This window comes from Panthera leo, chromosome B2 (assembly GCF_018350215.1).
Source record: "Panthera leo isolate Ple1 chromosome B2, P.leo_Ple1_pat1.1, whole genome shotgun sequence".
Lineage (NCBI taxonomy): Eukaryota > Metazoa > Chordata > Mammalia > Carnivora > Felidae > Panthera > Panthera leo.
In genome coordinates, this window is record NC_056683.1 from 7,244,547 (window position 1) to 7,271,204 (window position 26,658).

General features: G+C 38.7%; 1 long non-coding RNA gene across 4 annotated transcripts in view; it reads right to left on the reverse strand.

Moving 5' to 3' along the window:
* The window catches only part of LOC122219515, a 156,739-nt gene that overhangs the window by 96,748 nt on the left and 33,333 nt on the right, over positions 1-26,658 (reverse strand). For 2 of the 4 annotated variants that reach the window (XR_006202415.1, XR_006202414.1), the window contains exons 5-6: positions 17,670-17,831; positions 16,520-16,681 (exon numbers count right to left, since the gene is read on the reverse strand). This is a non-coding gene — a long non-coding RNA (uncharacterized LOC122219515). Of the gene's footprint in view, positions 1-4,802; positions 4,842-16,519; positions 16,682-17,669; positions 17,832-20,079; positions 20,118-26,658 lie in introns of those variants that run through there. The other 2 variants (XR_006202416.1, XR_006202417.1) reach the window with 2 other exon arrangements.

Here is a 26,658-nt window from a genome sequence, read left to right on the forward strand (position 1 = left end):
GTAACTATATAAATCTCTGGTAAAAGAGACTTCAAACTAAAGAAAATTCCTAGAGACAAAGAAAAACATAAGGATGTTACATAAGGGAAGAGACCAATCCAGCAGGAAGACATAATAATCCCAAATATACCCACACCAAATAACACAGTCTAAAAGTACATGAAGCAGAAACTGATAAAGCAGAAGGAGAAATTAATAAATCCACAATTACAGTTAGGGACTTCAACACCTCCCTCTCAGAAACTGACAGAACTATAAGATGGAAAATCAGCAAGGCTACAGAAGATATGAACACCACAAACAGGACCAGAATGACATATTTAGAACATTCAATGATAACAAAATACGAATTTTTCTCAAGTGCCCCCTGGAACATTAAGACAGACCATATCTTGGTGTGCCTGGGTGGCTTAGTCGGTTAAGTGTCTGACTTCGGCTCGGGTCATGATCTTGAGATTCCTGAATTCAAGCCCCATGACGGGCTCTCTGCTGACAGCTCGGAGCCTGGAGCCTGGAGCCTGCTTCGGATTCTGTGTCTCCCTCTCTCTCTGCCCCTCCCCCACTCACATTCTCTCTCTCTCTCTCTCTCTCTCTCTCTCAACAATAAACATTACAAAAAAAAATCATATCTTGAGTCATAAAACGAAGCTCAATATATTTAAAAGTATTGAAATCAGAGTGTACTAAACTCTAACTAAAATCTAACTCTAACTAAACTAAAATCTAACTAAAATCCAAAAAAAACCCAGAAATAGCATAAAGACAAAAAAGAAAATCTCTAGGCATGTGTTAATTAAACAACACATTTCTAAATGATCCAGAAGTCAAACAGGAAATTTTAATAAAATTTTAAAAATAGAAAGAACTTAATATAAATGAAAGTACAGCATACCTAGGTATATGGCATGTATTTAAAACAGTGCTGGCAGTGAAATTTAGAGCACTGATGCTTACGTTAGAAATAAGGAGGGGACGCTTGACTGGCTCAGTCAGTAGAGCATTCAAGTCTTGAACTCAGGTTTGTGAGTTTAAGCCCAATGTTGGGTGTAAAGATTATTTAAAAATTAAAAAAAAATCATAAAAAGAAAGAAAGAAAAAAGGACTTACCTACCTTACACTAGAAAAAGAAGGATAAAGTAAACCTAAAATCAGCCAATAGGAAGGAAATAATAAAAATAACAGTAAGAAGTAATGAAACCAAAACCAAGAAAACAGGAGAGGAAAAAAATATCAATGAAACAAAAAAGAGGTTCCTTGAAAAAAAATCATAAAATACATAAATTTCTACCAATGCTGAAAAAAAAGAAACAAATCACCAATATTGGAATGAAAGAGATGTCACTACAGATACTACAGTTATTTTTAAAATTAACAAAAGAATACGACAAAACAATCTTACAATCACGAAGCTGAGAACATAGAAGAAATGATCAGTTTCTTAAAACACAAATTACCACAACTCAACCAAGAAGAATGAGATCATCTGAATAGTCATATAATGTTTAAGGACACGAAAATTGTAATGTGAAAGCCCTTGAACAAAAATAATGAAAATTAAAAAAATAAACCTCCTGAAAAAGAAATCTTCAACCCAGATTGTTTTAAAGAATTCTACCAAATAATTAGTCAATTTTGTACCACCTCTTCCAGAAAATGCAAGAGGAAAAAACCTTCGCAACTCACTTGATGAGGCCAATATTGCCCTATACCGAAAACAAACAAAGGCAGTACAAAAAAAAAGCAACAGATCAACATCGTTCATAAATTTATATTTAAAAATCCTCACGCTCACACACATAAATCAGCAAAATGAATCCAACGGATCTTGAACTGTTTCTGGTCTCCTCCAAGGTCTGGTTGGCTCTTCAAATAGCAGGGATAAGGCAGTGATACGGTCAGTTTGGGTCCTAATTAGATGATCATCAATACAGCAATATGGTGACAAATAACCAAGTGTGTGTCGAACTATAAACTGACTTTTCCATTAAAGTTAATCTGGTCAATAGTCATTCTAAATGTCTATTAAAAACATATACGGAGTGCCTGGGTGGCTCAGTTGGTTCAGTTACTGACTTTTGATCTTGGCTCAGGTCAAGATCTCACGGTTTGTGAGATTGAGCCCCACATCGGGCTCAGGCTTGTGCTCTCCTCTTCTCTATCTCAAAAAAAAAAAAAAAAATTCTCTCTCTCCCTACCTATCCTACAGTTATTTTTAAACAAAAGAATACTAAAAATAATTTTAGAATCATGAAGCTGGTAACATAGAAGAAATGATCAGTTACTTTAACAATTAAATAATTTAAAATAATTAAAATTAATTTAAATAATTAAAAATTTTAAATAATCTAAAAATTTTTTAGAAACACATACAACTACTTATTATAGGCTGAAGAAGATACTTCTACACTACCCAATAATGGATGTACTTGATACTCTCTCTTTGCCTCTCCTTTTTAAAAAATGCTTATTTATTTTGAGAGAGAGAGCATGAGCAGGGGAGGGAAAGAGAGAGAGGGAGAGAGAGAATCCCAAGAAGGCTCCACACTGTCAGTGTGGAGCCCGACCGCATGAACTATGAGATCATGACCTGATCAAAATCCAGAATCAGATGCTTAACTGACTGAGTCCCCACTCAGGCACCACATTTGCCTCTCTAGACCATGCTCCATCCTTTGCTATCATGTTATGAACCTTTGGAGGCTGACCTGACCATACTGCATTTCTCTGATTCCCTTGGGTTCTTCTACTTGAGTTGGCCAATGATAGACACTAGCAAGACCTCAGTCAGTGGCAAAAGAGAGAAGCGGACCTCTCTCTGCCCCCCTTCCTGCTGGAAAGGGGCTAGGTTTCTTTGCTGAAGCCCAGAGGTCTAGTCAGAGGACCCACTACCTAAAGGACTCTCCACAGATTCCTAATTCCACTCTCTCCCTTTGTTCCCGCAGCCCTAAAAGTGCCAATGTCTCCCTGCTCCTGCCTGTCCTAAAGATTTTTGTCATTCCTTTCAGGTTAACCTTAACTCTGACTGCAACTTCCAACTAGTTCCTTAAACTCTAGCCAGCTCATTAAGTTCCCCTTAATGTCCTCATTTGAGTCTACAATCTTGTTTCCTGCTAATGATACAGATGACTACAGAGCGGCTAGATGACGACAGTCCCTCAAAGATCTATCACTAATGTGCCTAAGGTAGGAGGGTGACATCTTTTTTTTTCCCCTGACTCCAAGATCATAAATATAGAAACATCCACAGGTGCCACAAGAGCAGGTAAAAATAACTGTAAATAAAATCATCAGCTATTGAATTCAGAAATCTGTTGCACTTCTATACACTAATAACGAAGTAGCAAAAAGAGAAATTAAGAAAAAAAATCTCTTTCACAACTGCATCAAAAAGAGTAAAATACCTAGGAAGAAACTTAACCATGGAGGGAAATGACCTGTACTCTGGAAACTATAAAACATTGATGAAAGGAAAGGAATGTGACACAAACAAAGGAGAAGACATTCCATACTTATGAATTGGAAGAATCAATATTGTTCAAATATCCATACTATGCAAAGGAGTCTACAGATTTAATGCAATGTCTATGAAAAGATACCAACACCATTTTTAACAGAACTAGAATAATCTTCAAATTTGCATGGAACCACAAAGGATGACAAATACCCAAAACAATCTTGAAAAAGAACAATGAAGCTGGAGGAATCACAATCCCAGACTTCAAGATATATTCCAAAGCTGGGGTAATCAAACAGTACGGTATTGGCACAAAAATAGACACATAGATCAATAGAGTGGAGAGCCCAAAAGTAAACTCACACTTATGTGGCCAATTAGTCTATGACAAAGTAGGCAAGAACATACAATGAGGAAGAGGCAGTCTCTTCAATAAATGGTGCTGGGAAAATTGGACAGCTACATGCAAAAGAATGAAACTGGACTTTCTTATACCACACACAAAAATAAACTCGAAATGGATTAAAAACCTAAATGTGAGACCAAAAACCATAAAAATCCTGGAAGAAAACATAGGCAGTAATTTCTTTGACATTGGCTGCAGAAACATTCTTCTAGATATGTTTCCCAAGGCAAGGGAAACAAAAGCAAAATTAAACTATTGGGACCACACCGAAATAGAAAGCTTTTGCACAGTGAAGGAAACCATCAACAAAACAAAAAGGCAACTTACTGAGTGGGATAAGTGCAAAAAAATGTATCCAATAAGGGATTAATATCCAAAATACATAAAGAACTTATACAACTCAACAACAGAAACCCCCACACAATCCCATTAGAAATAGGCAGAGGACCTGAGTAGACATTTTTCCAAAGAAGACATCCAGATGGCCAACAAACAGACACATGACCATGTGCTTAACATCACTCATCAGCAGGGAAATGAAAATCAAAACCACAATGCTATCACCTTACCCTTGTCAGAATGGCTAGAATCAAAAAGACAAGAAATAACGAGTGTTGTCAAGGATGTAGAGAAAAAGGCAAACTTGTGTACTGTTGGTGGGCATGTAAATCAGTGCAGCCACTGCAGAAAACACTACATTTTTAACTGAAAAAATTAAAAATAGAATTCGCATATGACTCACTAATTCCACTACTAGATATTTACCCAAAGGAAAGTAAAACACTAATTAGAAAAGACATACACACTCCTGTTTATTGCAGAATTATTTACAACAGCCAAGATATGGAAGCAACCTACCTGTTCACCAATAGATGAATGGATTCATGTGTGGTTGTGTATGTGTGTGTGAAATTACTTACCATATCAAATGATGAGATCTTGCCATTTGCAACAACATGGATGAATACAGCAGGTACAATACTAAGTGAAATCAGAGGAAAAGAGACAAATACCGTATGACTACACTCATATGTTAGAATTTAACAAACAGAAACATAGAAAAAAGAAACAAAATGCAGACTCTTAAATATAGAGAACTGGTGGCTGCCAGAAGTGGGGGAGAGAAGGGGGGTGGGTGAAATAGGTGAGATTAAGAGAACACTTATGATGGGCACTGAGTAAAAACAGAATTGTTGAATCACTATATTGTATATATACGTATATACGTATATATTGTATATATAAGATACAAAGAAGTCCTCACTATATGGTTATGTATAGCATTATGCATGGTGGGGTTATTAAATATTGAAAATATGCCAGATCTTTAATAGTGAATTCAACTAGTTTCCAATAAAAATAATGGCGGAACTTGAGAGGTCAGCAAATGGCTAAGACAAATCTTTAAATAATAATCAAAATGAAAAAGAAAACTATTCATGTACTTTTTCTTTACCTTTTATACAATTTTGTAGATATTTCAGCCAATAGCCTTGACAAAAAAAAGGGGTTTGTATACTATTAATTGTCTGGCACAATTCACTGGATATATAGACAATGAAGGAATCTTGAAAATCAGCTAGACAATCCTCCCATTTTAGAGGTGCATAAATAAACCCAAGAATGATTATGACATTTATCTAAATTCATAAAATTAGATATCCAGAGTAGAAACAGACACTAAATTTTCTAATTCCGATCCAATGGGATTTCTCATAAACCATGAAATCTCTTCAAAACTTGACCTTTTTTATTTTTTTAATGTTTATTTTATTTATTTTTGAGAGACAGCATGAGCAGGAGAGGGGAGAGGGGAGAGAGGGAGAGAGGGAGAGAGGGAGAGAGGGAGAGAGGGAGAGAGGGAGAGAGGGAGAGAGGGGGGAGAGAGAGAGAGAGAGAGAGAGAGAGAGAGAGAGAGAGAGAGAGAGAGACACACACACACCCAGAATACGAAGCAGGGTCTAGGCTCCGAGCTGTCAGCACAGAGCCCGACGCGGGGCTCGAACTCACGAGCCGTGAGATCATGACCTGAATCAAAGTCGGACGCTCAACCGACTGAGCCACCCAGGTGTCCCAAAACTTGACCTTTCAAGTAAACAGAGGTTTCAGCACGTACCTCTGTTCACTGCTGCAAATCTAGCTTTTTCTCCTAAATTGCTGTGCCCTTCTAAGTTTACACATGCTATAAACGTAAGTGGCACACGCTTTAGAGGTAACATTGTGATGAACGAGTAAATGTGATCCCCTAAGCAGCCTGGAAACAAGAATTCATCTGCACATCGACAAAGGTCACATATTTGTCATGGCTACCTGGGGCCTGGCCGATAGCTTCTTTTGGAAATTACAAAAACAAAAACTGAATCATTCAGTTATTTTCAAAATGTTTCATTAATGTTAGTCAGAGCTTGAGTTACTTACGTTCCTTCATATTAATTATCAAATAAACTCTTCTACATGACCATTAAGTTTCCAGAGATCCCTAAATGTCTGTGTTTCTGACAAGCAGACTCTCCCTGGCTTATACAATTACCATCAGAGCTCCTCCAGACAGGCTCCTATATCATCCATGAACTCAGCCAAATATCACATACCATATGTCAATAATTCTGCTTATCCGTCCTAAATGTATTTTTAAACAATTTTTATTTGGAGGCGAACGTGACTATCAGACAACATTTAGGAAATCTCTCCCTTCCTTTGGGCTTTATGCCTCTGTTTATAGATGTCCCTCCATGATTGAACCTAGAGGGGGAAATGTACTTTTTATGGTAGTAATTTTTTTCTCTTTTCCCCCCATTTGTTCAGCTGAGAACAGGAAATGAAAAAACTTGAGCTATGGAATTGAACAAACTATAAACTACATCTGTTTCTGGCGGGCTGCAGGCCTACCCACCGTCCTCACAGCGCTGTGGGACAAATGCCCCGCTTCCATCTGCTTTTTGCCTAGGCTGGGATTTCATGTCGTAGATTTCTCTAACGTGACAGCCAAGTGCACAAAGACGGTATAGAAAATAAAGCAGACGCCAACAGCGGGCCGAACCCAAGCTAATCGGATAATATTGCTATAATTTTTCAGCCTTTTTCTTTCTTTTTTCTTACAGGACTAAGCTTGCCCTGGGTGATATCTCATAGATGTTCAAATCCCATATACCATCCCAAAGTGAGAAACCAGAACATTCCATGACCACGTGGGGCCCAGGCAGCTGCAGCTCTGACAGAATAGGGGGTGTTGTTAGGGAGCAAAGGGAGGCAACTCTGAGAAAATAAGTTATTGACACCAAAAAACAGGTACTTGAACGAAAGTCAAAAGATATCTTTCTGATGGGGTGGAATAGTGTTTGGCGACCTGAAAAATCACACATCCACATGGGGTACTCAGTTACCAACTTCGGGATTGTTGCAATAAGATAGAAAACCGAGAATAAGGGACATACAGCTTTCACCGGCGGAACAAAAAACGACGAAGGCCTAAAAAGCAGACTGCCATGGGGAGGCAGGGGTACAGAAAGGGAGACAGCAGGCAGCAGAAGGGATACTTCACCTGCACCAGTTTCCTGCAATGGGCTGGATCTGGTTCCGAGCCCAGAGAAAAAGAAAAATGTACCTCCTGCGTCTACTGCTTCTAAACCAAACGGGGCCAAAACTCAGGGGAGTGCCCGTTAAGTGCGGCCTTTCAGCTTTAAGAACAAAGAAAGAAACTTCTGTGAACTGGCATTTGAACTTAAACCCCACGCTAAACACCGCTTCTATGGCAAAGGAGTTCAAAATGGCTTACAAATGAACTTCTTGAACAAAACCTTTCCCAGGTAAGAGATTTCCTATGAAGTGGCAAAGAGGAAAACAACAAGAAAAAAAGAGATCATCCCAGGAACCAATTTTGCTATGCTTAGGAAAACCTAGAAAGTTGTAGAAAGAGACAGGTTAAAATTTAAAATTTCTTCAAGCCACCAAATCATACATTTTGTGTGAAATAATTCTGGTCCTAGATAGCGGTGGATTAGCAAAGTCTTTATGCCATATATTAGTTTAAACGCCCTCGCTCCGTTAATACCACGTGCGTAACTGCATTTGAATGTATGTAAGCTGTTCCTTTGTTTATAGGTAGGCAGTGAGGCCAGAGAACGGAGGTTTGGAAAAAAAAAACTGTTTAAGTGAGTTAATCACTTAAAGTGTGATTAGCTCTTCCAATTTTAGTGATAACTTTCTTACCCATCATAATGACAATCAAGTCACTGACCATCTGATTTCCCAATTTTAAATTACTTGGGGGACTGTCCTGAAATTACCTTGTTTTACTTCACTGTTTATTCAAGGGTTTATTATCTGCTTCCCCTGAGAAGAGTGTAAATTCCATGAGGGCAGGGACTCCACGAATTGTTTACCACTGTATCTCAGGTACCTAGAATAGTACAGGACACAGAGGGGTTGTTGAGGGAATGAATGAATCATATAATGAAATCTTTTCCTGTGTCCACCTTATTAAAAAAGTATAAATGCTAAAGCTACTAAAGGAATATTTGAAACGTTGGTTAATCCGTTAGGATAATCTCAAATTCTAATTACCTCCAAATATCTTTCCATTGTCAGTAAATCATTTGCTTGTAAATTTACTACCAATATGGTAACCATCTCAGTCTTCACAAAAGCATTCAGGCTCAATAATACTATTCTAAATATAATCCTAGAAGGTAAATATTAAGGAAAGCAATTCCAAGCCATTAGGTTAACTACAGGCCAACTCCATCCAACAGTAGAAAGTTCTTGGCTTGAGAATCAAGAAACAGAGATTCTAGTCTAAACATTTACTTACTACTTGTGGGAACTTGTGTAGGCCATTTGACCTCTCTGAGCTAAAGCCTCCTGTAAAATGTCAAGATTGGATGTAATTGCCAAGACCTTTGGTAGCTTCAAAAGCCTATCAGGGCAAGAAATTGAAATTGTTAGCAGAAGGAAAATTGTACGATGCATATATACGTACTAACAACAGAGTACGCTCCAGTTTTTACCGAGGGCCAGACCTTCTTCCCAAGTACTTAACATCGGTTAACACACAAAATCTTCACAAAGAAGTCTTTGAGGTAGCTTTCCTCCTTTTCATTTTAGAGAAAGGGAGACGGAGGCCGAGACGCATCAGGGGACTTTCTCAAGGTTTGAGACAGACGTGCGCAGCTCAAGACTCCAAATGATCTGCCCTCTGCCGGCCTTCATCCTCCTGGCCCACCTCTTCCGACGTCTCTGCACGCAAGCCCCCCTGGATTTCTCTCTGGACCCTGAGCGCACATACTCGTTCCTGTCTCAGATCCTTTATACTACTCGCGCTCTTTCCTTGGAGGGTTCTTTCCATGGCTGGCTCCCTATCTTATGCGGGTCTCATATCAAAAACCATGGTCTTGCCCTGATCCCTCCAGCCAAAGTCATCATGACATGCACCAACTTCTTGTTCTTCCCCGGATCTATCACCATGTGAAACGATCTCATGACATTGCTCAGTAGTTCATTCATTCATCATTTCCTCCTGCGACTAGAATGTAAGTTCCACAAAGGCAGGGATTTTAAACTGTCATCACTGTATCTCCAATAGCTGGAACAGTAGAGGGGACAAAGTATTTATTGACTACACGAAAAATAGATGAGAGCATCAACAATGACTTTCCCATATTCAACTTAACTACTCAAAATTATGAACACAAAAGCTACGCCCTCGATACGCTGAATCCTCTGTTATGCCGTTTGAGTAAGATTGTCAGACAAAGGAGAATTGAGTTTACTGACAATATTTAGTACTCACATTTCTCAGAATTTCTGCTTTACTGTCAATTCCTATCAAAATAATTATGTAAACATTTCTTTTTTTTTTTCATTAAGCGAATGCGTTCATTTCAGAGAGGAGTTCGGATCTTTTACTAAATCACCCAAGAAACTGAGTGACAACATGACTCATCAAAAACATTAAGTTCACAGAATCTAACGCTTGCAAGAACGCTTACATTTTGTATTAAAATGTATATGCTTAAAGAGCGGAGCACAAGTGATGGGCAGAGACAGACAGAACAGCAACCACGCTGCGTGTCCTCTCCGGAGAAGGTAGTAAAACATTATTTTACCAGTACAGAAAAAGGTGACATTAAGCGAGTCTTGAGTACAGTCTGATTTGGGGGCGGGGGGGGGGGTGACTTAAAGAACACAGGGAGCCCTAGACTGGAAGGGTATGGAATAGTGGAAGGTCAGAGCTTTCACCGTCCTCAAAATTCTCATGCTCGATTCCCTAAGTTACTTCAGGTAGCTTTAAAAATCCACACAATATACTAAGAAAAGATAAAAACAGGGTAAGAAATGTCATTAGGGGAAAATGACAATAGAAGAGACCCAGTGAAGCCAGGGCTGAAGCGAGGACACAAGCTGTCTGTGGATACGGACTCTTGGATCCTTGCTAGATCACCTACTGACCCAACCTCTTCTGGCATCCAGGGCGAGGAGAGCCTTGCGGGGCAGAGCCACCAAGTCTAGGATTCCAGGGAAGCCCAATCAGGCGTATTAACCGTTGTGTGGATGGGGAATGGGGCCCACGCCAGGCACTGCTTGGAAGTCCAAGAGAATCTCCTCCCATGGGTCCTCATAAAGATGGCAGTAGGCGATGAACCAAGCCCAACAGCATCCTACACTAAGTGCAGCAATGTGTTTCCTCAGGCTGTTTTATATAAAATTACTCACTGTAGGCTGCGGCATTGCACTCAAGAAGCAATTCAATAAAAGCAGTTATTCGAGCGGCCGACGGCAGCAAGCAGTCAATTAATGCAGTTCCGGGCAGGACCACATATACTTTCCGTGGTGTGTGCATGTGCGTGTGTGCACATGCACACACGTGTGTATAAGCACGCTTTCATTCAAGTGAGCTTTCCACAGCATTGGAGCCTCAGGGACCTCAAGGTGTACTCCTTACCAGCCAGCTACCTGGAATGCAGCTACCCTGTGTTGTGCCTTCGTGCGGAACAAGAGGCTATCCTGGGAGGGACTAACATTCTCAGTCGCCAAGGGAAGAGGCAAGAAGTAAGTTCCTCGAGATATAAATTTGGAAATACAGATCAAGGGACCAACAGGTCCCTGAAGTTCACCAGCAGAAGGTAGGCAGCTGAGAAAGATTAACCTGAAAATTATACATGCAGGCAAACCAATCATGCATGCCTTTTGGCATTTTAAGTCTGGGGAAAGAACCTCTGAAATGGTTCATCTTGAAGAGCAGGTCGTTCTCTGTACAACAGAGGAGAACTGACTGAAAAATATATGCCTACAGAATTAAATAAGTTAACATACTGAATAGGATCAAAAATTGTAAGGGACACCTGACTGGCTCAGTGAGTAGAGTGTACGACTCTTGACCTCAGGGCTGTTGAGTTTGAGCTCCACGTTGGGTGTAGAGAGTACTTAAAACTAAAATCTTAAAAAAAAGTATAAGCCAGTTGTATGCTACAGATAGTTTTCAAAAAAAAATAATAATAATGACTTTTGTTTCAGAGTTGTACCCCTGCCATGCACTTCAAAGAATTTAAGTGTACCTCTCTATTCTCTGCTTTAACACTCTAGAAAAACAGAATGTGTAGCTTAATATTTAATACTGCTGTTTTATTTCTGTACTCAAATATCAGTTTACCTATCTTAATGCAAATATATTATTTTTTTAATTTTTTAAACATTTATTTATTTGTGAGAGACAGAGAGCAAGAACAGGGGAGGGGCAAAGAAAGAGAGAGGGAGACACGGAATCCGAAGCAGGCTCCAGGCTCTAAGCTATCAGCACAGAGCCCTAGGCGGGGCTCAAACTCACACACCATGAGATCATGATCTGAGCCAAAGTTGGAAGCTCAACTGACTGAGCCACCCAGGTGCCCCTAAATATATTAATTCAAATATTCAATATATAACTTTTTTCATAACAGACCCTCTGAACTCCTTTGTAGGAATCTCACGGAGGACACCATTCTTTACATCATTCACTTCATGAGGAATCTTGCAAAACGTCCTGTCTAGGATTAGTACACAAAATACACAAATACAAATTAGTACACAAAATATACAAAAGGTACAAATTGTACGTCTTGAACAACTGGTTTATTTTTAAATTTTTTTAACGTTTATTTATTTTTGAGAGACACAGAGAGACAGAGTGCGAGCAGGGGAGGGACAGAGAGAGAGGGGGAGACACAGAATCCGAAGAAAGCTCCAGGCTCCGAGCTGTCAGCACAGAGCCCGACGCGGGGCTCAAACTCACGAACCGTGCAATCATGACCTGAGCCAAAGTTGGACACTTAACTGACTGAGCCACCCAGGTGCCCCTACAATTGGTCTAATTTTAAACACATAAACTCTGTGAACCATGGAATTGCCCAGATTAAAATTTTTCAGTTAATTGGTAAAAAGCTTAGTGATGACTCACGTATTTGTAGCAAGTGTATAATATACATTTAGTATTCTTGTCATTGTTTATCTTTTAAAGTTTAAGTTATTTTTTTTAATTTTATTTATTTTAGAAAGACCGTATGCACATGTGCATGCACACGTGTGGGTGAGGGAAGGGCAGAGGGAGGGGGAGGGGGAGGGGGAGGGGGAGGGGGAGGGGGAGGGGGAGGGGGAGGGGGAGGGGGAGAGGGAGAGGGAGAGGGAGAGGGAGAGGGAGAGGGAGAGGGAGAGGGAGAGGGAGAGGGAGAGGGAGAGGGAGAGGGAGAGAATGAATCCCAAGTAGGCTCCACACTCAGCCTGGAACCCCTGGAATCATGATCTGAGCGGATATCAAGAGTTAGAGGCTCAACCAACTAAGCTACCCAGGCGCCCCAAGTTTAAATTATTCATAATGTAATTTATTTTGAGTGATGTTTTGCTAGATTTTCTTGGTGTGTTTTAGGACTGCTTTATTTTTTTACTTTTTATTTTTTTAAAGCAGTTTCATTTTTTTTAAAGATTCTATTTCCATGCAATACCTACACCCGATGTGGGGCTCAAACTCACAACCCAGAGATTGAGAGTCTCACGGTCCACCAACTGAGCCAGCCAGACGCCCCTCAAGTCTGCTTTAGATGTACAAAAGAATTGACTTGCGAGCCTGTTTTCTCTTTACATACGGTATGGGATTAAGTAGTCTGCTTTATTTAAAAAATAAAAGCAAAAAACTGGTATACCTCTTTAATCAGATAACTAATAATCTAATCAGTGGAAGATCTGGAGGACAAGGAAATAAATATATTGTGTACTTATGTTTCTATTACTTTGAAATAGAATTAGAGGGTATAACTCTCAAATATCCTTAAAATTTTAAAAATAAAATTAAGTGGATTTCCGTTAAGGTGTTGGCTTTTTAGTATGTTGAGGGGAGAAGGGGTTGTTTGCTGTTTTTTCGAAAACTATCAGAGAAAGTCTAACTGTGAAATAAAATGAGATTCAAAATTTTAGTACACATTGAATGTAACTGAGCAGTCTATTCATTTGTTTAGAATTTGAATCTTTTGTGAAAGTATTTACTCTTAATATCTTAATGTTTTTGCCTTATATCATAAAGAATCATTTTCTCCAATTATTATATCCCAAAATACCCCTCAAGAGATTTATCATAGTATTACTTTATGTTTTGGCAGCCTCTAGAACAGAATGAATTTAGCAGGGATATGAATATGGTGATATTTTTTAAGTCTTCTAATACTTGCTAACTCACAGTGCTCTGATTTACTCACCGTTTGAATCTAAGTATTTAAATAACCTTAATAGGAGCAAGTTAAGTAAAAATATTCAAGGGACACCTGGGTGGCTCAGTAGGTTAAGTGTCCAACTTGGGCTCAGGTCATGATCTCATGGTTCCTGAGTTTGAGCCCCGTATCAATTTACCTGCTTTCAGGGCAGAGCCCACACTGGATCCTCTGTCCCCCACTCTCTCTCTCAAAAGTCAATAAACATAAAAAATATATATTCAAATAAATTTCTTAAACTCCCATCTCAAAATTTCTAGTGTAGCAATTTTCTCAAAGTGTTTACTGTAACATCAATTTTCTATTACAATCTTTTTATTGAAAATATTCGATAACATTAATGATTTTGTCTCGTTAGATGTACTCTAAGATATTTAAGATATCTTACTTCTTTTAAGATATTTCTTACTTCCACCAAAAGTTTTTCTTTACTCCAATACCTTTTCCATCTATGTTGAAGGCTATATGTAGATATGCAGGTATTTCCAGTTCAGAAAATGACTTAAGAAAGAAGAAAATATTATTTGTGGAATTGTCCCTTCAAATTTACAGGACAAAAGAAACAGCCAAAGGCCCATGAGGCTCAGAGACAGAATGGAGGGTCCACACGGATTCACAGTTTTCTGTAATGAACACCATGTTGCTGAAATCTACCGAAGCATCCAGAGTCCGGACATTGTGCTCAACAATCATTACCCAAACAACGTGGACAAGAGGGAAACTGATAGAGAAGCAAAAGAAGCAAATGTGAACAAAAGGAAATTGAGGGAGATTAATCTGTTAAGCAAATATGCTCTAACTTCTCAGAAGTAACTGCAAAGCTTTTGTACACGATGTCTTCCAATGGCAAAGAGGTGGCCCGGAAATATTTTCTTCATTAGCCAAATCAAGCTTTAGGCAGCAAATGAGAGTATTCTTTGTACTTTTTATGGTGACAAGAACAGTCAGGGTAGGAGTTTAAGATAATGTGACTAATTTCACAATCACATGGAAGAAACAATCTCATTGTCTTATAGTCACATTTCACTCAGGACACAAAAACCCAACTTGGGGCTGAGTTTCCATCTCTCACAGTTTCTTTGTGTTTCTGGTTGTTTGTTTCTTTGTTCTAAATTCTATCCATGTATAAGAACAATATGGTTTAAAAAATCTAGAATTTATGGGGCAATCCTACAAAATTAGAATGTATAGATTTTGTTTCTGTGGCCCCAGTAATCAGGAAAATGAACCTGTGGAAATGCATTCATCAGGCCTCAGCAAGTGAACTCATCAAGCAAACATATAAAGGAAGGGACACCAGAGCTCCTTAGGCAGCTTGGTTTGTCAAGCATCTGACTCTTGGCTTTGTCTCAGGTCATGATCTCGTGGTTCGTGGGTTCGAGCCTCACACTGGGCTCTGCACTGACAGTGAGGAGGCTGCTTGGGATTCTCTGCCCCTCTCTCTTCCCCCCCCTCCTCAAAATAAAGAAACATCAATAAATAAAGGGGATTTCCTGGGTGGCTCAGTCGATTAAGTGTCCGACTTTGAATCAGGTCACGACCTCACGGTTTCTGAGTTCGAACCTGCATCGGGTTCTGTGCTGACAGCTCAGAGCCTGGAGCCTGCCTCGGATTCTGTGTCTTCCTCTCTCTCTGTCCCTCTGTTGTGCACGCGCGCTCTCTCTCTCTCTCTCCCTTAAAAATAATAAATGGTAAAAGAAAAAAAAAGTCCTATAAAAAAAATAAATGAAGGAAGAAGTGTTACCTGACATCCAGGCACTCTGAGTATACAGCTTAAAACCACTTTATAAATACGGTAATCAATACCAGCGAAATTAGTAAGTGGTGATAAATTAACGGACTTGTCCAAGTGCAACTTTCACTATAAATAATAATTGAATTTTTCCATCACCTGAGAAACCATGTACCTCTGCTTAGGACCTGAACTAATTACTTCAAAATAGTTGGATATGGTACATATTTGATTGACCTTTAGCAAAAAGCTACACACCAACATATGAACCAACTCTGAAATTAAGCATGAAGGATAAAAATGTATATTGAAAAGAATCTTCTTTCAAATGAGCACAAAAATAAAAAAATAAACTCCAGCTTCATTTTTGTTTCTACCAACCAAATCTCCATTGTTCCACTTATTTCTGGAGTTCCAAATTTACAACTAGATAGTTTTCTGATCTCACAAGACATCCTTAGTATTTTTAGTTCTCTCTCATTTCCCTTGACTCTAGGAATCTCAAGAAGACAATTCTAGAGACGGGAAAAAAATACCGGTTATCATAGTCTCGTCCACAGAGAAATGGTTGAGGCCTAGAAAACAGATATTCCCCTGAAAAGGATGAAAAGAGCAAATGTTCTAGAAACAGGCATTATAGAACACGCACATTTAGAAGAGTGTAAAAGCAAACTACCAAGATAAGGAGCAACCCAGATGAGAGAAGACAAATCAGAATCAATGCCATAAAAGCCAACTGTTTAGAGAAGCAGGGAATAGTCAAAAATATTGAAATCGATGGAGATGCTCTGGAGAATGAACACTGAGCAAAGGCCGCTGCACATGGTTAAAACAATATATTAATGATATTCTAGAGCAGAGTCTCAGTGAAAACATATAGAATGAATTTAGGTCATAAGGCCATAAAGTAGAGACATCAAAGTAAGATGTTGACTATTCGAGAACTGTGGTAGTCAAAGAAATACGGCAATCTCCTCTTCTATGTTCCAAGAACCCCAGCAGATGCCTGAAACAACGGATAATACCAAACCCTACATACACTTTTTTCTATATATACACACCTATGGTCAAGTTTACTTTCTAAGTTAGACACGATAATAATGATGACTAATAAAATAGAACAATTACAACAATACGCCATAGTTAAAGTTAAGTGAATGTGATCTCTGTCCCAAAATATATTATACTGTACTCACCCTTCTAGTGATGATGGGAGATGATAAGATGTTTACATGACGCGATGAAATGAGGTGAATGACATAGGCCTTGTGACACAGCATCAGGCTGCTACTGATCTTCCGACGGTTTGCTAGAAGGATCATCTGTTTCCGGGTCTTGGTTGACACCAGTAATGGAAACTGCAGAAAGTCAAAGTGCAGATAATGGGGGGACTCCTGTAAAATGCCACACTCAGATAAAAATATATCGTTATGAGACATTATTCACATCCCTCCTCGGTGTGGAAAGCTCTATCCACTATGTATTTATTTCAATGACTTCCTTCATTTCATTACTATCCTAAATATAATATTCTGTGCTTTTTAAAAACACACTCTGGGGCTTGCTTGTTCACCTGGATATGGTATGAAGTCCCAAATAGTGACACGTTTCAAAAGATCACTTGAGTTATTTTCATTTAGAGACAACTGAACGATTATGACTCTCGTGTAGTAAATACCTAGCATGGGTTCATGCTCACTCAATATTCTTCACAACTAATTATATGATGCTTTATAAACTATGGTGCTTTGCATTCTGTTTTTAAAATTTAACTCGAGAGTTACATATAACTCTACTGGATAACCATAATAAGTTCAAAATGAAATTGAAAAAGTACACCACAAATAAAATCCAAAAGATATTAAAATTCTGTTTAAAAAGCACTGTTCAACACCGTAAGTAACATCCCTTTATGGTACACTTAGTAATAAAATTAATGAGGCAGAGTCCTAAAATATTTCTAACAACCCCTCCTGTGTACCTATTATGCAAACTCATGGTTTCTCATTTCTTGTAGGAATTTTAACCATAAAAGAGTCTAAAATTTGGGTGAGCGTCCATTCAATTACTTATAAAAAATTTATAGTCAGATTATTGCTGTAAGTGTACATCAATATGTAAGACTGTAAGACAAATATATTTTAGTCTATATTTTATTGTTATAGAGGGGTGGGGAGAAGAGAGTGACCTGGTGGCTAGGTAGAAAAAGGCACTGAAAAAGGTAAACTATCAGTTGCTACAGGGTAAAGTAAATTATAGTTCCCCATGACATTTGTTGCTAATTATAACAATCATCTTCCTAGACAACAGGAGGATAATGATACTCAATCAAGAGCAAGTACTCACAATTTCCTCCCCAGGTCCCACAGCCCCACTGGATTCAGCTCGTGTGTCCTTCTCCAAGCGGGAACTGGATCATTCTTTCTTGAATTTGTTCGAAACCATCCTTTAACCCTTTTTTCTAGTGCATTATCAAAGAGCTCTTTGTTTTCAGATTGAGCAATCTGACTGAAAAAAAAAAAAATGACAAAGGGAGAGACAAGAAGGAGTCTATTCAAAGTAGGAAGATACACATGAAGAATAAAAGCAAGATAGACGTCTAAAAACAATACACTGTCATAAATTAAATATGATAACAGCATACTTAGGAGTTGACTTCTATGCTGTGTTGAATAATTCTCAAGGCCTAATACACAAAAGAATGTCTAACCTTTGTCTTGAGCCTAAAATATGTCTGAAGCCACGAATCTCAATGCTAACCCTTAAGTGGAAAAACACACCTGAAAACATAATTATCGAAGACTAGACAAATATCATTCTAAATAACATTGTCCCCAATTTTCCGGTACAATTTTCACGTACTTTGATATGTATGTGAAGTACGGACTTAATTCTCATGTGTTTTCTATACTAAAGGCAATTCTTTAAGTATATGAGCAAATATAAATTAACCAGATGTTTTCATAAAGCTTGAAATACCATATTGTTTAATACCATAAATGTATAACCAGGGGAAAATTGTGTGCTCTGATTTTGGGTTGATGAAATATAGACCTCAACCACATCAAGAGATACACAGCAAATGCTGACCAGAGGTTCTCACTGTTGAGTGAGGACAAAGACCAAGTACGTTTAAATTGCAGTAGGTATAATTTTGAGCAAACAAAAAGAAATCTTTGATGTGTCTCTACAAAAGGTGGTTAATGGATTTAGTTTGATCTGTGATTCAAAGAAAAAGCCATTCATTATCATCACTGCTATTACGGTCAACACGGCCAGCCCTGACACCATCATCATCATCAATATTTGTATTCAAAATCTCTACATAGTCTCTAATATCATAAACAATACCACGCACTGGATCATTCACTCGCTAGGACATGACCAAGTAAAACAAGATTTGGAGGCAAGGACGGACCCAGTTCATGTGAGACTAGAAGCTCATACATTTCGGGGTTCCTACCTTAAGAGAAAAATACAAAATGGTGGATATAAAATTAGGTATAAACATAAACCTTTGAAACGAAACCAATGAAATGCAACAGATTTCAAAATGCAAAAGCTGACCAATACCACAAACATAATAAACTCAAGGAAAACAAACATTTGTATTAATAATCTGTCAGACTCTGTGGTAACCACAGTTAAGTTTTGCCTACATTTTTTTTGGTCCCAACCTCTTTGATTCCCTGTTGTAAAGATGCTAGATAGCTAATTTAATCTCTACTTGAACACGGTTAATAAAATGTTATTTTCTATTAATAGTTCAGAAAGGACCCTTTTTGCTTTTTGATGCATTATCAGTAATTTAGAGTTTTGCTAGTAACTTGGGAAAACCTGTATCAGGTCCTTGCACACATGGATATGGAATTTAGAACAATTTTGTGCAGACAAGGCCCTGGACATTTATATATTGTAAACCGTATTTTCCCTCCAGTAGCCACGTAGGTCCAGGCTTACTGCCACAGGACATGTTCACATAGCTTGGGTACTTCCCACTGAGAAGCAGGTGACAACAGGTACACAGAAGTAATCCCAGAAGTCATTCCTAACGCAAGGTGACCAGCACTGACTTAACTATACAAGAAAGGGAATCACATCAACCGATACGACGAACCCAAGCTAAACGTACCACTGGCCCAGCTTCTCTGTGATCCCTAAATTTGACATTAAGAAATGTTTGGGGCCGGGGGCACCTGGGTGGCCCAGTTAAGTGCCAACTCTTGTTGCGGCTCAGGTCATGATCTCACAGTTTGTGGGTTCAAGCCCCGTGTTGGGCTCTGCACTGCCTGTGTGGAGCCTGCTTGGGATTCTCTGTTTCCCTCTCTCTCTGCCCCCTCCCTTGTTCTCTCCCCCCTTCAAAATAAACACACAAAACTTAAAAAAATATATTTATTGTATGTCAGTTACAATTTTGTTTTTATCGTCAAATATCAGTCCAAATCTAATCAGGGCACAGAAAACACACAGTCGAACAGAGAAGTGCTGATATAAATAATAATTAATGACTGAGTTTTGTGAGCTCTTCTCCCTATGGCCCTGCAGGGTCACTGTACTTTATATGAATGAATGGCATGGGACAACTAATTTAAGAGTCTTTCATAAATAAAAGCTGCCTAACTCTAAAAAGGAATATAATGAAGGGCAATGAGAAAGATGTAAGGAAAACTCTACAAAAACAAAAGTAAATTGGAGGAAGGGTATTCAAGGAGGAATAAACTTGGAAACCATGCCTTCTTCAAGCCTGAATACAGACCTTATTGGAAAGTCGGTCTTGGGGTGCCTGGGTGGCTCGGTCGGTTAAGCGTCCCACTTGGGCTCAGGTCATGATCTCGCAGTCTGTGAGTTCGAGCCCCGCATCAGGCTCTGTGCTGACAGCTCAGAGCCTGGAGCCTGTTTCAGATTCTGTGTCTCCCTCTCTCTCTGATCCTCCCCCGTTCATGCTCTGTCTCAAAAACAAATAAAGGTTTAAAAAAAAATTTTTTTTAAAAAGGAAAGTCGGTCTTACCGACCACCCCATGACAGAGAAGATAACTGGGTTACCTAAGTCAGAGATGCTAAGGAGAAGGAAGGAAAGAGGGAGGGAATGACCAACCAGAGTCTCACAGTTGCAGGTGAAACAATGCTGGTGAATGAGACTACAAAAGGAGTCAAGGTGTTGGGGGTGCACTCACCGAAGGCGTGGGGTGCTAAACTAAGTGGAGTTTATCCCAGAATATCAGTCTGGTTCAACATTAAAAATCAAAGTCAAGGGCGCCTGGGCGGCTCAGTCGGTTGAACCTCTCTCTGGCTCTTGATTTCCGCTCAGGTCATGATCTCATGGTTCAGGAGTTCAAGCCCTGCATGGGGCTTTGCGCTGACAGTGCTGATTTTCGCTCTCCCCCTCTTTGCCCCTCTCCCACTTGTACTTTCTCTCAAAATAAACTTAAAAAAAAAATCAAGGTCATTCACGTATTAACTGATCAACACACACACACACACACACACACACACACACACACACACACACAATTTCAATAGATGCAGAAAAAAAAAAAGCTGGGATACGCAGCGTCTATGTCAGGAAGGCTGTGGAGAATGACCCCGCGGAATACACACGGGAAGAGGCTGGGGGAAGCTTGTGCGGAGGAGGTTGGAGCGCTGGGACCCCGTGGATCAAAAAGGCTGAGTGACACCCGGGGCATATGGTGCCCGTGTCAGCAGCACCGCGGTGAGTGCGCACAGCGGCGGGGGCGACACGAGGCTGACAACCGCGCAGCAGGGGCACAGACGCAGCACAGCACGCTGGAACCGTGACGTCTGCAACTGCAAGCGAGCTGAAATGTTACCAGACCTGCAGGCTGACGAGCCAGCCTGCCACAGATGTCTCCGTATGTGTACGTGCGCGTATACACAAGTACGTGGGGGGGGGAGGGGGGGGCGTGCACGTGTGAGCAAGGGAAGTGTCTTCTTCTTCGAGGGATAGACCTTTTACATACAGAACAGGGCGTCCCTTCCTCGTGCCTCCGCTCCCCCTCACGGCGATGCAGCGGAGCATCCCGTGCTCTACTTCCACATGTGCAAACTGTCCCAAATGTCCAAAGGAAAATGCACCGCGATGCCCTGTACGCACGCACCCTGTGCACAAAAAGGGGCTTTGTCCCACAAGAGAAGAACTCTAAAATTAACAAACTCAAAGCGTATACGGGGCTGCTGGCAGATCGAGCCATCCTCCCCTTTAGAAAGACCTTTGCTCCAGAATATAAACAAATCCTCTCTGGAGATCCCCTCCTCTCTCCCTTCTATATAACCACCTGGAGTATAAACAAATGTAAACAAATAGCTCTCCGGAGATAAATCGCTATCTCTCCCCGGATATCTCTATCTTTATAGTTCTATTCAATCATCCTTTAACTCAGGTGCCAGAATTCTTTGCTCAAAAGCCCTCACTGCAAAAATGGGAAAATATACATGGAGCATGGACTCCCAACAGGAACCAGGAAGAAACTTCACTCCTCCATAATGCCCTCCAGTGCCTTCTTTCAACAAAGCTTATTATCACAATTGCTGCAAAGGAGAAATGTTTAAAGCTCACAGAGCAGGTAAAGAAGAGTAGATTTTAAGCTGAGAGGTAATAAACTGATAACTGGAACGCCTAATAAAAATATTATAAACTTTATGCCTGTAAGTTTGAGAACTAGATGAAATGGACAAATGGCTTAAGACGCAAGCTACTCAAGGTCACAGAAGAAGAAACAGCCTGTACAGCACTGTATCTATTAAGAAATTAAATTTGTTAACTTCAAATCTTCCCACAAAGAAAACTCCATCCACATGGATTTTTAGTAGTCAGTTCTTTCAAACACTGAGGGAAGAAATAAAACATACGTCTCAACTGATTTTGTGATAACAGCATCACTCTGGATCCAAAATCAAATACATTACAAGAATAAAAAACCTCAGACCAGTATCCCAAGAGAACACAAATGCAAAAAGCGTTTAACCCTATAGCAAATCAAATCCATCTATCTATCTATCTATCTATATCTATTTTTTAAGATAATGCATTATAACTAAGTGGAGTTTATCCCAGCATATGTCTGGTTTAACATTAAAAAAATCAATGTCATTCACCATATTAACTGATGAACACACACACATTGCAATAGATGCAGAAAAAAACATTGACAAAACTCAAATCCATTCCTGGTTTAAAAAACCAACCAAACAAACACCTCTCAGGAAAGTTGCACCAGAAGAAAACTTCAACATGATAATATCTACAAAAAATGTGCAGTTCACATCATACTTAGTGGCGAAATACTTGGTGCTCTTCACCTAAAATATTAACAAAGAAATGACATCTGCTGTCACCACATGAACTCTTCGTTTTACTGGAGGTTTAAGCCAGTGCAATAAGATAAGAAAAAATAAATAAAAATCATCCAGATTGGAAAGGTAGAAGTTAAACTACCACTAATTCCAGATGACATGACCATCTATATAGAAAATCCTATGAAATCTACCCACAAAAATCTAGAACTAAAAATCGGGTTTAACAAGATCATGAGATCCAAGTTCAACACCAAAACAAAAACAAAAACAAACTATTGTAATTTTATAGACTGGTAATAAATACTCAGAAAGTGAAACTGAAAGAGGCAATACTATTTATATAAGTGTCAAAAATAGGAAAGATTTAAATACAAATATGACAAAAGATATACAAAACCTGCATGCTGAGAAATCCAGAAATTTGCAGAGAGAAATTAAAGAACACCTAAATAAATGGGAGAGATGCACTGTGTTCACAGATCAGAAAACTCAATATCATCAGGTTACCACATGTCCCCAAACTGATTTAGACATTCAGTGCACTTCCAATAAAAGTCTCAGCAGGCTTCCCTCTAGAAATTAATAAGCTGACTCTAAAATTTCTATGAAAATTCAAAAGATCTAAAATATCCAAAACTACTTTAGGATAAATAAAAGAACAAATGTGAAGGACTTATACTAACTTCAACACATATTATAAAACTATAGAAATCAAGACAAAGTAGAATTAACATACAGGGGCACAACCATATCAATGAAACAGAATTGTTTACTTCAGAAATAACCCCCACACAGGGAATCAAATGCTTTTGAACAAAGTTTTAAGGAACAGGAAGAACAACGTTTTAACAAATAGTGCTGGAATAATTGGATATCCACATTGCAAAGAACAAAAAATAACTCTGAACCAAACTTAATGCTACGTACGAGTTTGCAGAGGAATTACAATGGGAAACAAGACATTGTTTTTTGGGGTAGTGCTATGATTACTAATTTGGTTTGGGTGGGGGATTATGTGTATATCCAAGTATCAAACTTACCAAATTATATACTTAAAATATGTGCAGTTTGTTAAATATCAATTGTACTTCAATAAAGTTACTTTAAAAACAAATACATTAATCTAGGCTTAACAATTAACTATCTTTTTAATACATGCATTCATATATACAAGTGCACATCAGATATATTTAACAGATACTTGTATTCATAAAACAGAACAGCTCTTGTCATCATTTGTTGGCCCTCATCACAAATTTATACTAGCATTTTATAAAAGAGGAAATATTTCCACATGTGTACATAGCGTTCTAAGTGAAAAAGCACTGTTTGGTGGAAATTAAGAAGAGATTTTGTGTGCTTTGCTCGGCTTCATTTAGTTGGAGAGAATAACAGAGCTGACTGGCCACCAAAGCATTCCTATCATCACCAGAGATGCCTACATAGTTGTTTTCACCGAGGATCAGCAAGGACATTGAGCCAAGTTTCAGAAATGAAACTCCCACAATCTGATGTGTGCTACGAGAACATGGGACACAGTAGGGTTAATCAAGACTCTCAACCGTAAGGGATTTTAGACAGCGTCTCATCAAACCCTTCATGTACTATGAGTGAAGAAACCGAGGTCAAGGGAGATTAAATGATGGGTCCAAGTCTTCATAATGGCAGAGTCAAATCTAGAATCCCATGTTTCTGGTGGCCAAATTCTGAACCTTTTTCTTACTACCCTAACATCATCCTTCGAGAATCCCCCCCCCAAATACCCATTTATCATATCCACACAGAAAAGCACCTTCTTACATTCTGCTTTATTTAAGTGCATTTTTGTTTAATTATAATGAAAAATATCCCTGCAATCTTTTCTATTGTCAAACCCATCTGCAGACTCCAGATTTGACCTTTTGGAAAATTAGCTATTTAATTTATACACACTTGGGACAATGTCCCCTGATTTTGTTCCTGTCTCTTTGTAACTCATTTTTCATTATCCGTGGTGAAGACAATAGTCTCTGTCCTTCATCTGGAATAATTGTTTTGAAACCCTCTTCTAAAACAAAAGCACCAGGTTAAGAGTAGTTTCTGTAACAATAGACTCTTTAAATATAAGAAAAATATGCAAATCCCAGGAACCTCTTAATCATATTAGTGCAATCCAGGTAGAATTAAATTAATTTTATATTTAAATACTCCTTTTTTTTCTTTCTGATTTCAAAGGCTTTTCATGCTCACTAAAGAAACTGCAGAAAACAGAGAAAAGATTTAGAAAGATAAAAATCACCCATAAACTACTCAACCAGGTAGAGCCATTATTAACATGTGGCATTTACTCAATTGTGTAATTAGATCAATACACATATAACAAAAGATATTTAACTAAAAAGCTATAGATATAATTATCAAGATAGAAATCTTCTCACATCTAAGTTTTGTATCTTTTTTCAATTAACACAGCCTCCTTTTCCCACCACTAAAATTATTTCAATTATTTGTAATATCATTCTTAAGAAAACCACACTGCTACCGTATTATTTCATCTTCATGTCATTGCTGGACATATATGTACTTTTTAAGCTTTTAAATGAGGCCAACGAGATCCATATCAATCTTTATTAATAAGCATTTCTGATTTTTTTTCATAGGATATATTTCTGGACACGCTTTTAAAAGTTTAAAATTTGCCAATAATGGATGATCATATAAGCTCACTCAAGCCTACATAAAGTTCTTCTTTAGGAAGAATGTGTGACAAGTGGGCTTGGAAAGTAAGAATGGAATGCATATGAAATGTCTTTTCCACGCATAAGTAACTAGCAGGAATAGAAGCTAATTTTAAACATTTTGCTTTATTTCCCTTTATAGTAATAGCGGAATAATATTTGCACACAAATTCCCAGTATCTGGACATTAGGGTGGATTTGAAACTGAAAAACTGTCATTGCCTAAAAGACGAGTTCCTAGAAGATCTATTTAAGATAAATTTTTAATAAAGGCATAAGCACATGGTGTCACCATGGCGATAAAAGGAAGCTGGGAATACCATCTGACGGAATATAGGTTGAATAAAAAATAGGTTGGTGATAGAGTTGAAGAGGTTCAGCTGAAGAAAGGATCAGAAGCAAAAGCAGAGGGGTTCTCTAAGGAAGGGAAAAAATTTTAAAAAAATCAGAGGTATTAGTTTCCAATTAAATCATGTAAATGCCACATGTAATTTTCTCTCTCAGTTTGTGTGTACTTATTAAACCTTGGGCCAGCTAAGCAGTCTATAGTTCATATTCCTAGCACTCCGTGGGCAAATCTCAAAAACAAGAGACAAAACGATCTTTTCCAAGGATGCCTCTTACAGTGTACCGTGTGGCTTTGTTGTCACTGATAGCTAATTCTATCAGGGCACAGGGATGGAAATGGGGAGATCTGCTCTTCACCTCAAGCTGTTGGCTACACTCAGACATTCTCAAGGTATAATGAGACCCCTGCCTAAGAAGACAGAACAAAAGAGAGCCTTAAAGAAAAATAATGATTCTTCCCCCCTGCTCGTTCCTGGGGCTGAGAATCTGTGTGGATGTTGTATAGGCATAATTAGCTGGAAAAAAAATGTTCATTATGGTTTCTTCTCCCCTTCGAAGGCGAAGTGGAATAGGAAGATGGCCAAGAACGTGAGCCTGGATACTGGGCCTTTCACTTTGGAGAAATCCGTGATCGGGACAAAGGTACTTAATTTCTCGAAGTCTTAGATTCTTCATCTGTCGAATTAGGCGAATGCCTCACAGAGTTGTCATCAGGATCAAAGTACGTAGCAGAGCACTTAGTACATAATGTATACCTGATAAATTACAGTATTCATTATCATTAGCGTTCCGTATGGATTAGCTTGGGAGATACAGAAATATTTCCCAAGTATCATTCATTTATAATCATATGGTAGAAAGTGGATCAAAATCTAAGACGGTCTGATAATTACTGGAGGGGAGGACTTTTTAGTCAACGCCCTTTCATTTTTCTTAAGTATTTCGAATACGCTTGC